The sequence below is a fragment of the Ovis canadensis genome, chromosome 9, assembly GCF_042477335.2.
Source record: "Ovis canadensis isolate MfBH-ARS-UI-01 breed Bighorn chromosome 9, ARS-UI_OviCan_v2, whole genome shotgun sequence".
Classification (NCBI taxonomy): Eukaryota; Metazoa; Chordata; class Mammalia; order Artiodactyla; family Bovidae; genus Ovis; species Ovis canadensis.
Window position 1 is genome coordinate 76,103,570 of NC_091253.1, and position 12,689 is coordinate 76,116,258.

A 12,689-nucleotide genomic window follows, 5' to 3' on the forward strand; every position below is an offset into this window, starting at 1 on the left:
GATTTTTTCTTTTATAATTTGAAAACATTTCTACTTCCATTTTTTTTTGTTTCTCATTCTTTCCATTTTGGGAGTTCACTTTTAAGTTTACTTCTTAATTTTCCACACAAGCCTAAAGGAAATCAAATAAAGAGAAATAATCACACTTTCTTTTCTCTCTTCAGTCACTATCATGATCACTCCATTGCCTGAAGGAAGGAGGCAAATTTTCAAAACTATATCTTAAAATTTTCACATTTTATACTTTTATTATATAGAAAATAAACATCTAGACACATCAAAAAATGAAACAATATATTATAAGTAAAGTACTGTCTCTTCAAATATGCACTGCTTCCCACTTTTCTCATTAACATAGTTTATACTGTATTATGTTACTTTTTGGAAAATCAGATTTATAATTATTTTTGACAATTATTTTTTTCTATATTTTTCAATCACCAAGTTGATTAGTTTTTTTCTGTAATGTAGCATTCCTTTGCCTCTTCAATTTTTAGTTTCTGTATTTCTTATACTTTTCTTTCTCTCAGCAATAACCATAGTATCTTAGCTAGAAATATTAATGTTTTCTTCATCTTCTTATGATCAATATATATACTTCTATCATAAGGATAGTCAATATGATTATAGTACTATTTCATATGAATAATAATATTCAATATGGTACCAATCAATATTATGTAAGAAGAATTTAGGACAAAATTTTTAATACCCATTTTCAAACTCTTGAATTTATAAAGTCAAACACGTACAGAATATCATGGTACTTATAAGTGCTATATTAAAGAATAACTCAGCTACAGTTTTATAATTTTTTATTATTTAAATGTTGGGGTCATTTTTGCCATATTATTTATAATATATCTATGAGATCCAGTATGGCTACCATATAACCTACTGCCTAAGACTTAAAGAATTCTACTATTAATGGAAGTATTTTATCAGTTTCTTGACCTCTCAGAAGGACAACATGATGAAATTTAAAAAACAGTGTGCTTGGAGACAAAGAATCTTGATTTATTGCCAACATTTTTTAAGAGCAGAACCATGGTTAAGCATGTAGTTTCTCATTATGAATCTGAGATAATTCTGGAACTCAAACATCAAAGATGCATCCACCTTTTTTTCAGTAAAAACATAAGCCATTGTTTTCATATTGTAAATCCTGACAAATGTTTTAACCTCATTTTCTATTTTATCTGAGGCCATCATTTCTGCTCCAGCCAGCTGAAACTCTATGTCATCTACCACACATCATTTGTTGAGCTAATGTTTGCCAAAAAACTCACACAAATGTATAAAATGATCTTCAAAGTATTTTTGTTGTCACAATGGTTGTTTTGCTTTTATCACTCGTGAAAACAGGCAGGTCTTTTTTCTTTCTCTTAAAAAATCTTATGTATTGTTTTTAAACTGATAATTATTGATGGAACTGAAGTATATTTCAGTTTTACACAAGAAGAAAAATCTAATAATCATAAAGAGTTAATTTAAAGCCAAGAGTCCTGGCTGTTGTAGAAACTGAAGTGTTCATATTCATTAGAGAGAACATCTTTTGTCTAATCTCTTCTACTTTATTTCCTAGTTAAAGATGCCTGTACTACAAAATTTAACCTAAATCACTCCTTGTTAATGTATATAGAGAGCTTTGAAGATGAAAAGTGCTACAGCAGAATACAGTTCTACTTACTGCATATAATGAGAATTCAGCAACATAGATTAAATCTCACTTTACAAATAGTATTTGCTAGTGTAGCTAACATGAATGAGGCTTCCTTCTTTTAAGTCTTGCATATTCGTCTATTTAGCAGTAATTAATTTGACTTTCTTTGATATTTTCAAAGGTAAAAATTATTTCTGCATCTTTTAAAGTGCCATTTGGTTCCTGAAAAAGTTATGTATAATTTATTAATGTTTTAATTAGATGCAATAAAAGAGTATCTGACCTTTAAAATATCTGACAGCATATACCACTTTTTATCTACATAAATATTTTGCTCTTTCGAACTTGAACAGTTTGACAAGTACTTATTTCTTTGTAGGATACAGGGAATTTTTTTTGACATTTTATTTTTTAACTTTTTAAATTTTACTTTATAATACTGTATTGGTTTTGCCATACATCAACATGAATCTGCCACGGGTGTACACAAGTTCCCAATCCTAACAGAAATGCCTAGTACCAAAATTTTCCCATTTGCTTCCCAATTGACCTAAAATAATCCAGTCTGAAGCATTCATATATCACAGGTGTGGTGGTGGTGGTTTGGTCATGTCCGACTCTTGGGACCCCATGGACTGTAGCCCACCAGGCTCCTCTGTCCATGGGATTTCCCAGGCAAGAATACTGGAGTGGGTTGTCATTTCCTTCTCCAGGGATATTTCTGACCCAGGGATCGAACTGATGTCTTGATCACTTGTCTCCTGCATTGCAGGCAGTCTCTTGCCTTGCGGGTGGATTCTGCACTGACTGAGCTTCCTGAGAAGCCCTGTCAGAGGTAAAGACCATCTATCAAAGTCTTTTGCAAACTAGTGTTGAGTCTTTTACTTGTATTTCATTATATTTTGGTTTTTAAAGATTGACCAAATTCCTTTCTGTTTATTTACTCGTCTCTACTGATTGAATTTCATTTTGGTAGGAATGTCCTTTTTGATACTTTTCTATTTCTCTGTCTTCCCGTCTACTTCCTGTGGCATGAGTCCTGCAGCTCTGCCTTTTGTGATTTTAGTTTTCCTAACCTGACTCTACCTAAATTCTACCCCTCGCTCTGATAAGAACAAATTACCCCAACCTATATTTTCCACTACTGACAGTCATCAATAATCATACCGATGACAGTTTGTGTACCCATGCTAAGTTGCTTCAGTTGTGTCTGACTCTTAGTAACCCTATAGACTATCGCCTGCCAGGCTCCTCTGTCGATGGCTGCCATGCCCTCCTCCAGGGGATCTCCCCAAGCCAGGGATCCAACCCACATCTCTTATGTCTGCTTCATTGGCAGACAGGTTCTTTACTACTAGCACCACCTGGGAAGCCCACTGATCACAGTTAAATATTCCTAATGAGAAAAGTCAGTATGTTTAGCTATGTTGGACTGAATATACGTTTTTTTCCTCTGAAACAGAATTTTGTTTATATGTTGAATATATAAACATTTTTTATATGTGTATAGTTAGTTATTAGCATTACATATAGCCTTAGATTGCCAACATCCACTGGATCATGAAAAAGCAAGAGAGTGCCAGAAAAACATCTATTTCTGTTTTATTGACTATGCCAAAGCCTTTGACTGTGTGGATCACAATAAACTGTGGAAAATTCTGAGAGAGATGGGAACACCAGACCACCTGACCTGCCTCTTGAGAAATCTGTATGCAGGCCAGGAAGCAACAGTTAGAACCGGACATGGAACAACAGACTGGTTCCAAATAGGAAAAGGAGTACATCAAGGCTGTATATTGTCATCCTGCTTATTTAACTTATATGCAGAGGACATCATGAGAAATGCTTGGCTGGAAGAAACACAAGCTGGAATCAAGATTTCCGGGAGAAATATCAATAACCTCAGATATGCAGATGACACCACCCTTATGGCAGAAAGTGAAGAAGAACTAAAAAGCCTCTTGATGAAAGTGAAAGAGGAGAGTGAAAAAATTGGCTTAAAGCTCAACATTCAGAAAACGAAGATCATGGCATCCGGTCCCATCACTTCATGGGAAAGAGATGGGGCAACAGTGGAAACAGTGTCAGACTTTATTTTGGTGGGGGGGGAGGGGCTCCAGAATCACTGCAGACGGTGACTGCAGCCATGAAATTAAAAGACGCTTACTCCTTGGAAGAAAAGTTATGACCAACCTAGGAAGCATATCGAAAAGCAAAGACATTACTTTGCTGACTAAGGTCTGTCTAGTTTGGTGATAATAGTTATAGTAAGTTCAGTTCAGTCCAGTTCAGTCACTCAGTCATGTACAGCTCTTTGCAAGCCCATGAATCCCAGCACGCCAGGCCTCTGTGCCCATCACCAACTCCCGCAGTTCACTCAGACTCGCTTCCATTGAGTCAGTGATGCCATCCAACCATCTCATCCTAGGTCGTCCCCTTCTCCTCCTGCCCCCAATCCCTCCCAGTATCACAGTCTTTTCCAATGAGTCAACTCTTCGCATGAGGTGGCCAAAATACTGGAGTTTCAGCTTTAGCATCATTCCTTCCAATGAATTCCCAGGGCTGATCTTCAGAATGGACTGGTTGGATCTCCTTGAAGTCCAAGGGACTCTCAAGAGTCTTCTCCAACACCACAGTTCAAAAGCATCAATTCTTTGGCACTCAGCCTTCATCACAGTCCAACTCTCACATCCATACATGACTACTGGAAAAACCATAGCCTTGACTAAACGGACCTTAGTCAGCAAAGTAATGTCTCTGCTTTTGAATATGCTATCTAGGTTGGTCATAACTTTTTTTCCAAGGAGTAAGCATCTTTTAATTTCATGTACATGGGCTTCCCGGGTGGTTCAGTAGTAAAGAATCTGCCTGCCAATAGAGAAAATATGGGTTCCATTCTTGGGACAAAAAGATTCCCTGGAGAAGGAAAAGGCAACCTCCAGTATTCTGGCCTGGAGAACTCCATGGACAGAGGGCCCTTGGCCACTAAACAACAATGCATGTATGTGTATATATGTACTTTATCTCCCATTTCTGTCTACCCATATATGAGGCAGATAAAGTAAGATTAATTGTACTATTCATATCTATTTTTATTTGCTTTTCTAAATAAAAAAATAATGATATGGCCTTATGATAGTAAATACATCCATAACTAATTTTAACAATAGCTGCAGAATGTTTCATTTTGCTATACTATAATTATGCAACTGAATGCTTATTTTCAAATGTGAAAAATTCACCCCCTCCTTTAATTATGATCTCCATCAATTTTTATTGTGTATTTTTCTATCTTACAAGGAAAAGGTATTTTAATTAAGGTATTTAATTAATTTAATTAATGAGGGATTGAACTGACTTCACTTTAGGGCTTCTTAAGCTCCTACAATGGGGTGTTCACATGCTGTTCTTTCTACTGGAGATACTTTTACCGATCTCCCCTGGGGCTCCTCCACCCATTTTTCAATCCTTCACTTAATTGTTTTGGCTCTTTTGAGTCCCTTGAAATTTCATGTGAATTCAAATCATCTAATTATCAATTAGTGAAGACATATCTGCTGAAAATTTTATAAGAATTTCATCAAATCTATAGATCAATTTAGGGATTACTGATATTTTGTCAATATTAAGTCTCTAAATCCATGATCATGGGATACCTTACCATTCACTGGAATTTCTTTAATATCTTTCAAAAATGCTTTCCTCATTTTCAGTGTACACAGTTCTTCACTTCTTTTGTCATATTTAAACCAAAATATATTCTTCTTTTTGATGCTATTTTATTTTTTTTTGCATTTATTTTTATTTTTACTTTATTTTGCTTTACAATACTGTATTGGTTTTGCCATACATTGACATGAATCTGCCACGGGTGTACATGAGTTCCCAATCCTGAAACCCCTCCCACCTCCCACCCCATATCATCTCTCTGGATCATCCCCATGCACCAGCCCCAAGCATCCTGTATCCTGTATTGAACAGACTGGCGATTCATTTCTTACATTATAGTATACATGTTTCAACACCATTCTCCCAAACCATCCCACCCTCTCCCTCTCCCGCAGAGTCCAAAAGACTGTTCTATATATCTGTGTCTCTTTTGCTGTCTCGCATACAGGGTTATCATTACCATCTTTCTAAATTCCATATATATGTGTTAGTATATTGTATTGGTGTTTTTCTTTCTGGCTTACTTCACTCTGTATAATAGGCTCCATTTTCATCCACCTCATTAGAACTGATTCGAATGTATTCTTTTTAATGGCTGAGTAATACTCCATTGTGTATATGTACCACAGCTTTCTTATCCATTCACCTGCTGATGGACATCTAGGTTGTTTCCATGTCCTGGCTATTATAAACAGTGCTGCGATGAACATTGGGGTACATGTGTCTCTTTCTATTCTGGTTTCCTCAGTGTGTATGCCCAGCAGTGGGATTGCTGGGTCATACATGCTATTTTAAATGGATATGATGCTATTTTAAATGGAATTTTTTGATTAATTTTATTTTTAGAATGCTCACTGCTACTATACATAGAGTTGACATATATGCATTGACAATGCACCCTTGCTGAAATCATTTTTTAGTCCAATTTTTTAGTGGAACTATTAGGACTTTCTATATACAAAATCACTATCTGCAAAAACAAATAGCTTGACTTTTCACTTCTTTTTTTCTTAAGTGAAGGCCATTTCTTTTTCATAACTAATTTTTCTGGCTATATATTGCACTAAAATGTTGAATAGAACTGGTGAAAGAAGATCACAGAATATAATCAGAGAACATACCTTGTATGATTTCAATCTTTTCAAGTTATTAAAACTTTTTTATGACTTCATATATGATCTATCTTGGAAACTCTCCCATGTGAACTCAAATAGAATGTGCTCTATTATTAACTGATGTGTTCTATAGATGTCTATTACATCTAGTTGGTATATAGTATTATTACTATCTTTTATTTTTATACTTTTTTTTTTTTGCTTATTTGCACTGTTGAGTTGTGGTGTTGAGTACTAGAATTTGCAGTGTTGATTCCTAGAACTGTTACTGATGAATTATTATTTTCCATTCAGTTCTATCAGATATTGCTTCATGCATTTTGAGATTCTCTTTTGAGATTCATACATTTTCATAACTGTTATATCTTCCTGTCAGCTTCCTGACAAGCTGACATTGTTATTTTTATCATTATGATTGTGGCCCTTTATCTCTAGTAACTTTTTTTATTTTAAGATCAATTTTGTCTGATATTGTGGAGCCATTCCAATTCCGTACAGTTGCTCTTTGTATGGTATATATCTTTCTATTCTTTTTATTTTCAAGCTATTTGTGTCTTTGAATTTAAATTGCATCTCCTGCTGATAGCTTCCCTGATAGCTCAGTTGGTAAAGAGTCTGCCTGCAATACAGGATACCCGGTTCTATTCCTGGGTCAGAAAGATCCCCTGGAGAAGGGTAAGGCTGCCCACTCCAGTATTCTGGCCTGGAGAATTCCATTGACTGTATAGTCCATGGGGATTGCAAAGAGTCAGACATGACTGAGGGACTTTAACTTTCTTGTTGGTAGCATATGGTTTTATCTAGATTCTTTTTTTCTTTCATCCAATATAAATATCTCTGCCTTTTCACTGGGCTTTGTAATCCAGTTACATTCAATGATATTATTGATGTGGGTTATCTATACCTGCAGTTTCCTCTTTGTTTTCTACTTCAGGTGTATTTTGTTGCACTGTTCTCTTTTTGGTATACCTTTGGTATTATAGAGATTTTTTTAGTATAACATTTAAACTTTTCTAACACCTTTTAAATTGTATTTTTGAATTATTAGTGACTTCTCTAGGGCTTACAATATATATCTAAAGTTATAAGAATCTACTTTAGATTTATATTGACTTAGATCCATAACAATAGAGAATACATCATATATTGTATATATAACATATATATGTTATAACATACATACTTATGTTATACATATGCTATAGCAATATAACATGCAGACATATTATGTCATTGTTTACTTTTAATCATTTAAGAGAAGAGAAGGAGCATGCAATACCATATCTAAGAACAGAGCTTCAAAATGCACTAGGTAAAAACTAATAGAACTGAAAGGTGAACTAGAAAAATCCACAATTATAGTTGTGGATGGCAACACTTCTCTCTCAGTAATCGATAAAGTGAGATGACAAATAATTGGCAAGAATGAAGACCTGAAAAGACTACAAATCACAAGACCTAACTGGCATTTATAGAACATACCATTAGAAGAAAAATATACCTTCAAGTGCACATATAAGTTTCTTGAAGATGTGCCAATAAAGACCAAAACTTGAAAACACTTAAAGTATGCCCCATTACCATAATGGAATTAACATCAAAATCAACATCAGAAATATCTAGGAAAATCCTCAAATATGTGGAAACTAAGCAATATACTTCCAAAAAAAGTGTGGGTCAAGAGTAATTTCTACTAGAAATTATTTTGAAGTAGATGAAAATGAGTTCACTCTACTTAGCTTTAGAAAAATAATAAACTACTAGGTTTTCAGTTCAGTTCAGTTGCTCAGTCGTGTCCGACTCTTTGCGACCCCATGAATCACAGCACACCAGGCCTCCCTGTCCATCACCAACCCCCGAAGTTTACTCAGACTCACGTCCATCGAGTCAGTGATGCCATCCAGCCATCTCATCCTCTGTCGTCCCCTTGTCCTCCTGCCCCCAATCCCTCCCAGCATCACGGTCTTTTCCAATGAGTCAACTTTTCACATGAGGTGGCCAAAGTACTGGAGTTTCAGCTTTAGTATCATTCCTTCCAAAGAAATCCCAGGGCTGATCTCCTTCAGAATGGAGTGCTTGGATCTCCTTGCAGTCCAAGGGACTCTCAAGAATCTTCTCCAACACCACAGTTCAAAAGCATCAGTTCTTCAGTGCTCAGCCTTCTTCACAGTCCAACTCTCATATCCATACGTGACCACAGGAAAATCCATAGCCTTGACTAGACAGACCTTAGTCAGCAAAGTAACATCTCTGCTTTTGAATATACTATCTAGGTTGGTCATAACTTTCCTTCCAAGGATCATGTGTCTTTTAAGTTTATGGCTGCAATCACCACCTGCAGTGATTTTGGAGCCCCCAGAATAAAGTCTGACACTGTTTCCACTGTTGCCCCATCTCTTTCCCATGAAGTGATGGGACCAGATGCCATGATCTTCGTTTTCTTAATGTTGAGCTTTAAGCCAACTTCTTCACTCTCCACTTTCACTTTCATCAAGAGGCTTTTTAGTTCTTCACTTTCCGCCATAAGGGTGGTGTCATCTGCATATCTGAGGTTGTTGATATTTCTCCCGGAAATCTTGATTCCAGCTTGTGTTTCTTCCAGCCCAGCATTTCTCATGATGTCCTCTGCATAGAAGTTAAATAAGCAGGGTGACAATATACAGCCTTGACGTACTCCTTTTCCTATTTAGAATCAGTCTGTTGTTCTATGTCCAGTTCTAACTGTTGCTTCCTGACCTGCATACAGATTTCTCAAGAGGCATGTCAGGTGGTCTGGTATTCCCATCTCTCTCAGAATTTTCCGCAGTTGATTGTGATCCACACAGTCAAAGGCTTTGGCATAGTCAGTAAAGCAGAAATAGATGTTTTCTGGAACTCTCTTGCTTTTTCCATGATCCAGCAGATGTTGGCAATTTGATCTTAGTAATGCATAATTAGAATTTAAATTAAAATATACCAAAACACTGTACTATGTTCAATAGCATCCCCAAATATTAAATATTTAGGGATATCTAACTAAATATTCAAAATGTGCATGTGTGCTCAGTCATTCAGTTGTGTCTGACTCTTTGCTACTCTATGGATTCTATCTCACCAGGCTTCTCTGTCCATGGGATTTTTCAGGCAAGAATACTGGAGTGGGTTGCCTATTCTTCCTCCATGGGATCATCCCAACTCTGTGATCGAACCTGTGTCTCCTGCATCTCATGCAGATTCTTTACTGCCGAGGCATCAGGGAATCCCCAAATATGCAAAATATTTGAAGTTAAATAAAAATATCAATGAATAAATAAATATAGAAACATGCCACATTTTCTGTATTAGTAGAAGAAATTCTCTTTGAATTTATCTGCCAGTTCATTGCAACCACAATCTAAATCTCACAAAATTTTTGTAGACTTGACGTTTATTTGAAAATTGACATTGAAAAGGGAAGAGTCTATAATAATAGCAAGACAAAAGAAGAAAAAGTTTGAAATGAAGTGAAGTGAAGTCGCTCAGTTGTGTCCAACTCTTTGCGACCCCGTGGACTGTAGCCCAGCAGGCTCCTCCATCCATGGGATTCACCAGACAAGAATACTGGAGTGGGTTGCCATTTCCTTCTCCAGGGGATCTTGCCAACCCAGGGATCGAACCCAGGTGTCCCACATTGCAGGCAGATGCTTTAACCTCTGAGCCACCTTTCAGTTCAGTTCAATTGCTCAGTCGTGTCCGACTCTTTGCGACCCCATGAATCGCAACACGCCAGGCCTCCCTGTCCATCACCATCTCCCGGAGTTCACACAGACTCGTGTCCATCGAGTCCGTGATGCCATCCAGCCATCCCATCCTCGGTCATCCCCTTCCCCTACTGCCCCAATCCCTCCCAGCATCAGAGTCTTTTCCAGTGAGTCAACACTAATATTACTTGATTTCATGATTTAATAAAAAGCCACAGTAATCAAGACAATGTGATAGTAGCACAAGCACATAGATTAAGAAAAAATCAGAAAGAGAAATTTAAATATATGTCACTTGATTTACAACCAAAATTTCAAGTTATTTAAATTGAGAGTCTTTTCTACTATCATTGCTGGAACACTAATATATGAAAGGAAAAAATCAAAACTTAAATGGGAAAACAATTCTTAAGTTCATACTTCTCATTATATACAATGAAGATTTCTAATGTTTCCCCCATCATTCTAACCAATATTGTCAAATGACCAAATATGCAGTCTGTTCCAAGTATAACAATACATGCCTAATCTCAGGATCTCTTAAAGGTTAACTTTAGCCCCAATTTTATGTATATATGTATGTATTATATTTACTCTTGAGTGCCCCTAAATGTGACAAATTTATTTCAGCTTTCTTCTAATTTACTCATAAATTAGTCAATACAGAAATTATAGTATCCTCCTTTGATATATATTACAGTGAACACATACTGTTAAATTTTTTAATGGCCTGCTGAAAATATTTAGAAATTTTAAGACAAGTAGTAGTATACTATCTAACTTTTCTTTGTTTAAATATACAGTTTATATAGGTTAGGATTTTACTCATATACATCTCATTTCAAATTGATTTTAATATATTGCCGTATATAGATTATACAATATATAAACATTACTTTGTACCATCATAACACTCAGCCTGCCTACTGACTTTGGAGAAAGAGTTATATTTCACAGATTTTATGTTTCTAAGAGTTAGCAAGTATATGGTTCTGTGATAAGTGCTTTGTTGTTGTCCACATTTTAAACTCTAAATTAGGTTTCTGACTGCCAAAGATCTAATGAACCATTTATAATTTATCTTTTGTGGATTTCAAAGACTCTTATTAGAATTCTGAATAAGCTTGGAGAATGTGAATAGAAGTCACAGGAAAAATAACCAAATTTAGTAAGATATATCATATATTTAAAATGGTATGCAACATATACTTAGATATTGCAAACCTTAATTAATGCATTAAAGTGCCTTCATTATATAAATATCAAATAGCAATATTTATAAAATAATAAACAATTTACCTCAATACTTACTTTTAAATGTTTAAATATTCCAACGCTGCTTTAAAAAAAAATCAATACATTCTATTTGGAAGAATGACAAGAATTGTGTACAAGGAATAAAGTACTTCTATAGATGAATCAGAGTCATAAACAGAAATACCATGATTTTAAAGGAATTTTGCCATAATTTCCATAATAGATTGTATAACACTTTCAAGTATTAAAATGAGAGCAATAATGTGGAAATGTAATGATTATCCAACACTTATTGAGCATATATTATAAAATACGTGGTGTATTGAAAAAAATGGGTATAAACAAAATCTAATTCCTAAATGAGTGTGCGCACTTTCAGTCATGTTTGAGTCTTTGTGACTCCATGGACTGTAGTCCACCAGGCTCCTCTGTCCATAGGGTTCTCCAGGCAAGAATACTGGAGTGGGTAGTCATTTCCTTCTCCAGGGAATCTTCTCAACTCTGGGATCAAACATGTCTGCTGCATTGCAAGCATATTCTTTATTTCTTGAGCCATTGAGGCTTCCCTAATTTCCAAATATTTTAGGAATATCAGACAGATCTCCATGGAGACTACAATAAATTATAAAATCATAAATAGATCATTATAAAAGGACATAAATATTATTTCTAATTTGTTATATTAAGGAAAGATCCTTCACTTACTACCTGACATCCATTAGAATAAATAATATTTTTAAAAAGAAAAAAAAATATAGAGAATAACAAGTGTTGGTATGATGTGGAGAAATTAGAACCTTTGGACATTGCTGATGGGAATGTAAAATTGTACAGTCACTGTAGAAGATAGTAGGATGGTTCCTCAAAAAATTAAACATGGAATTACAACAGGATCCAGAAATCCCACTTCTAAGTTTATACCCAAAAAGAATTGAAAAAAGAGACACAAACAGATATTTGTATTCCAAATCACCATTACTTATAGTGGCCAAAAGATAGGAAAAAGAAAAAAAAAAGAACTATGTCCATCAACAAATGAATGAATAAACAAAATATGACATATAGAAACTATGTACTATTATTCAGCATTAAAAAGGAATGAAACTCTGATACATGCCACAAGATGTATAAACCTTGAAAACATTATGGTAAGTGAAATTAGCTAGATTAAAATGACAAATACTGTAAAATCTCATTTATACAAGGTACCTAGAATACTCAAATTCATAGAAATGGAGAGTAGAATAGTGGTTACTGGAGGATGTG